The sequence below is a fragment of the Pteropus medius genome, unplaced genomic scaffold, assembly GCF_902729225.1.
Source record: "Pteropus medius unplaced genomic scaffold, Ma_sr-lr_union100, whole genome shotgun sequence".
Classification (NCBI taxonomy): Eukaryota; Metazoa; Chordata; class Mammalia; order Chiroptera; family Pteropodidae; genus Pteropus; species Pteropus medius.
The window spans coordinates 10,463,012-10,468,744 of NW_024354911.1; the positions used below are offsets into that span (position 1 = coordinate 10,463,012).

Here is a 5,733-nt window from a genome sequence, read left to right on the forward strand (position 1 = left end):
TGTTCAACAAGGCACACCAGATTCCTGAGGACACAACTAGATGTGGCTTAGATGGGGCCGTGATTTGGGGGAGGTGGAGTTTCAGGGAATCCTCTGTGTAGAATGACCTCTATTATGCAGTTTGATGACATCTCAGCTATAGTGGCTCTGCGTTCACACACAGCTTTAGGGCTCAACAGAGAAACAATGGATAGCGCCAGCACCTCTACCCAGGAGAGATCCTCGCCTCCAGTCCTCACTCCAACTCAGTGTCTCCCTATAAGTCTCTGGTGCCCACCATGGAGCCTACTGAATGCTGGTGCTCAGAGCAAGCCAGTCTATCACTGTGAAAGTCCACTCACTGACATGACCCCTTTAAAAGGCGTCTTCAGCTGCCAGCTGCTGCTGCTGTAGTGTCTGTCCCACTCAGCCACTTGGGACCAGGCAGACTTGTATATTCACCCCCTCCTAATCTCTACCATTGCAGGTTGATTAATTATTTCTCTCCCTAATTGTAGTGCCTCTGTTCATCAAGATCCCCACCAGCCTTGCTTGCTGTTTGTTCTGTTTCTGTCACAACTTCGATATGGTTGCAAGAGGGATGAACAAAGCCTCTATCATCTACGCCATTTTTCTCCTTCCTCTTTACTTCCTGCTTTGAAGAGGCTCGGGTTCTAAAGGTTTGTCCACATGAGATGGTCTCTGAGACCATCAGCTCCCTGAAGGTAGGCACTGTATCTGCCAAGCCCCTGACAAAGCCTTTGTGTTAACTGGGGCTTCTGAGGTGGCCTGGCCAATGGGCCCTGAAGGTGAAATAGGGGATAAGGACCAGAAACAGAGCCTAGTTTGTCAAAATCGACCATATGCTTGACCCCACAGTCATATGCCCATCACTTTATAGCCCTTTCTCAGTCCAACCCCAACTGGGGCAGGCAGGCAGTTCTGGCTCCATAAAGAGTTGCTGGAGTGTACAGGGAGCTCTTCTAGCTTGGGATCCCTGCACCATCCCATAAGGTCATCAAACCTCTCTAAAACCAGGCAGTTGACAGCCCTACTGTCCACTGGTGGCAGATTCAGGGTTTCCTGCAGCATCATTACCTTTTTTTTCAGGCTCGCAATTTCTTATCAGTTTTCCATAAGTCTTTCTGGGCTGATCTCAGCTCCAGCTTGGCCTGGTCCAGTTCAAAGTAGACTGCAACTTGCTTCTGGAAGAAAACAAGTCCTTCTTCAGCTTGTCAGTTAGCTCTCCTGAGGCTTTCCGTGCCTCTTTTAGATTCTTCTACTCTTTATTGAGCAACATGCAGTACATAGCCAGCTGCTACACCCAATGACTGTCCTACACTCATGTCTGGATCATCTCCTCCACCTCTGGTCATTGGCTCTGGAGTAGGAGCTCAATCCACTCCCCGATCTGCATCTTGCTCCTGAGTCGGCAGGCCTCCTCCCGTGCTTGTTCCAAGAACTTCATTTGTTTCTTAAGGATGGAGAACAGCATTTCAGCCGTCTAAGGACTTCTGCAGATTCCACAGTGGCGTTGCGCTCTTTCAGTGTGTCCCGCAAATTGTCGATGATGACCTGGCTATCTCGTTTCTCCCTCTCTTTCTGGGAAAGCTCTGATATTACCCAGTTCATTCTTTATGATTTATGCATCTAAGACACCCTCCTCCTCCTGGGCAAGGTCGAAGAAGGGCTTATTGATAATGGTTCTTCTGCCAACCTGGATTCGGCACTGTAGGCAGGTTCGACTTGGCGCTGTATCAAACCATTAGATGAGGCTCTGCCCATCACATCTCTCTGCAAGTGGATCAAAGAAGCTCGTACTCTGTCTTCACTAAACCAACTCTGTTTCCCCAGGCTCAGCCCAGCTGTCACCTCCTCCAGAAAGCCTGCCCTGACCCACCTCTGCCCAGGTCGGGAACTCCCATAGGGCTCCATCTAGTGCCATTCTCATCACCCGTCTGGACTCCAGGGACAGGGTGGAGAGGCCCGACACTCCACAGTCCTACACAGAAACAACGGTCACTGACCACTGCAGGTGAAAGGTGAGGCCACAGATGGTGGCCACATCACGCAAATGGTCGAAGAAGTAGGAGCAGTTGGTGCACAGAGCACGAATAGGCTTGATGACTGGACTCAAGGGGCCCAGGTAGCCAAGGAAACTGCAACGAATTCAGTTTCATGGCCGCCCCCCACTTTCCGCCTCTGCTCACTTCAAATTTGGCTCCACTCAGTAGGGTAAAATTTTAGACTTTTCACAGTTCCTGACTAAGTAGTTGGGTGATTTTTGATAAATCACTTGGTCACTCCAAGTCTCTCTCTTCACCTTTTAATATAAGGGATTTAAATTAGATTACCTCTCAAATTGCTTCCATAAGTAAATGTCTGTTTGGTTCCTCTGACCAAAGGAGGAAGTAGCTTAGAAGAGGATGAAGACTTTCCTCTACTTATCTCTACTACCTCTGTCTTTAAAGATAAAAATATTTTACAAAATTTTGTTTGTTATTATATAATCTCAAGGGGCTTAGGAAAAATAGAGTAAATATCATACTGAATATGGAGAACTTTTTATATAATACAGATTGATATGAGAATATAATCTTAGAAAATGAGAAATAAAATATATTTTGATCTTTTAGATATTATGTTTTCCACCATAAAAATCAGTGATATCAGTATTTGTCAGTAATAGCTTTAATTCCTAAAGGACTTTTGTCTCCTATGTTAGACTAATATTAAGCAAGAGCCCCTCTGAGTCTTTTCCACAGAGATATGTACTACTAAGCAAAACCTCTCTGCTCATTTCCCACCTCCCTTACATTTCAGAGCCAGTAGATAGCTTCCTCTTCCCCTCCTGAAACAATCATAAGGTCGTATGCTGAAACAGTGATATTATAAGATGAAAGAGCCTTGGTCATCCTGGGTCTACTAGTAAGTACATTGTACAAGGCCTAATGTTTTTCTGGACACTGAATATTAACAAGTAATTAACCAGTGTATGTGAGCCACTGATATCTCAGAGTAAATTTATTAATACAACATAATGGAGTCTATCTAGTGAATGAAGAATTCATGCCAGGAGTGAGGTGTTGCCATGACAAAAACCTAACATATGTCACTGGCTCAGTGGTTACATAGCAGGAAGCAAGAAAACTGATACCAGAGGCTAAAATGATGTTCATCTTCATTATGCAATGGCAAAATATTTGGTAGTTATATAAAGTAATTTGGAAAGCATTCAACTGAGTACCAAACAGGGAGCTCTAAGAGAACAGGTCAGAAAAAAAGAAACTTAGTGAGTGTTGGTTATTTTTTATTGAGTTTGGCATATAAATACCAGGGGGAAAAAAAAAGTATATATATATATGGTACACATACACACACACACACACACACACACACACACACAAGAATTTCAGGAAATAATTTACTGATTATAAGAAGAAATGAAAGAGAAAAGAGAAGATCCAAAAATGCAGGGCCCTGTTGGTTATATAAGCCAACTGCTTTTAAAACCTAGACTATAAATGATGAGATTAAAAATTGAGCAGATAATGCCCAATAAAATCTATCAATGAATTTAAATGCTTCAGGAGAAATATCAGATTAAGTATAGAGCTTTCTATATATTGTTCTAGGTAGATTCAAAGTATCCATCATTAAATCGAGAAAGAGAAAGAGTTTGAGATGAGTTATGTGAAGGTGGAAAAAAAGCAAAGCAATATAGCAGAACCGAGAATTAAGTCTCGAACATAACTGTTAGTTTAATCACTAGATTATATAAATGACTGGATTCAAATAAAAGTTTATTAAGTTTTCAAGAGAGTTGACTTTCAAGGAAACTGCAAACTTGTGACTATATGTGATATTAAATGATACTGTTGTAGCTGCCAGCCCCCGAAAGACACACGGACCACCAGAAATCAGTGAGTTATAGGAAACACACTCTTTATTCAACCAGCTGGGTCTGCCAGGGGTATGCAGACCCCAAATTAAGCAGCCCCGAAATGTAGAGGTACAGGTTTTTTAAGCCCTAAATCCCATTCCTCATTCTGTCTTAATCACAAAGGTCTATTTTTCTCCTATTCACTACCTGTCAACCTACAGGTCAGTTGTGCAAGCGGGGATACAGAAGCAGAAAGCTTATTGTTAGAATGCTATGTTCCCATGGGCGATAGCCAAGCAGTAATTTTCCAGCCAGTACAATATCAGGCTCCCAAACTTCAAGGATAGTAATTAGGCTTCAAAAGCCATACACCCTCCAAAATGATAATATTATTCAATGTCTGCTTCAGAAGTGGCCAAAGAAGATAAAGAAAAAGAAGGAGCACAGTCAGGGGTAGTGAGAACAATGAACAAAGAAGCTCTGCCAGAGGAGCTGAGTCTAGCTGGGGAGCATTCTCCTACCCCTGGGGTAAGGACAGAGGGCCCTCCCAGTGCCTGCCAGTGGGATTGCAGAATCACTACACAACAGTGACTGGCATGTCTTCCATTTTTTATATTTCTAAGTGCAAGTGCTAATTGTAGTTATCCTGTTTATTTTATACTACTTCAGATTATGTTTGTAGGAAGAACATAATTTGTCTTTTAGTTCATAGGACTCTACACTAAGAGGAGCACAACCAAACTTGGTATAGAGACCAATGCGTGTCATTCTAATTTTTGAGCTAAATACAATAATTCAGTGAAACTTAGTCTCTTTAGAGGAGATAGTCCATGTATGAAAAAAGAGAGAAAAGACAACTAAATGACCAAAATGAATATTATGCCAAAGATATTTATTACTCACCAAATATCCATGTGTCCCACCAGATGTCACAACCCCTGAGAGTTACCTAAGCAGATTGAAGGGACTAGTTCTGACCAATGAGCTGTAAGCAAAAGGATATGTGTTACTTCTAAGTCAAAGCATTTAAAAGCCAATGCACAAGCTTCCTGCTTGCTTTTACCCTGCTGGAACAATCATGCAACCCACCACATTTTGAAATGGAAGTATTACAAGGTGATGATGGCTTGGCCAGATTGAATCCCTGAGTAACCGTGTGGAGCAGAACCCCACACTATCACCACTGACCTTCATTGAACATAAAATATAAAAAAAAATCTTTATTTCATTAAACCACTGATTTTGAGGGCTTAAATTATTACTTCAGCTTACCCTACTATATCCTAACTAATATATCCTCCCATAGGATAGAAAGATCAATGAGAAGAATGAGTGGTCACAGACAAGGAGGCAGTGATCAACTTATTTCTCACTCTTTGAAGAAGAGATCCAGAAAACCAACCCTGTTACTTTGGTCCAAATGGCATAGAAAGCAGAACAATGAACCAAGGGGAACCATTAACACTGCATCTGTCATAAAATACATAATCCCAAATAAGGAGAAAATGCCAAATACCGAGAAGTGAGAATAATCCCACAGAACCCATGGTGGGGAGCAAAGGGTGAGAACATCAATTTCTTCTTTACTGACTTCACCCAGAAAATAGGCTAATTGTTTTTTGGTTTTTGTTTTTGTTTTTAGTATCTGTTATATAGAATGCCTGATTCCATCAGCTATGAGGATGGACCAGATACAATTTGATAAAACTAGTCCAGAAGCTTGTCTACAAAGTCCCAAAGGGACATTTTGAAGCTCATTTTTAACAAGTCATTTAAAAAGAATTTTAGCAAAGAAAGAAAGTTAATAGGTAAAAAGAATTTCCCAAAATAGTATTCATGTCTTTTGATATATAAATATTTCTCTTTTTTTA

General features: G+C 41.6%; 1 pseudogene; it reads right to left on the reverse strand.

Annotated features, from left to right (window-relative positions):
* Positions 1–858: 858 nt before the first annotated feature.
* Positions 859–2,894, reverse strand: LOC120597839 (E3 ubiquitin-protein ligase TRAIP-like; annotated as a pseudogene).
* Between the last annotated feature and the right edge of the window lie 2,839 nt (positions 2,895–5,733).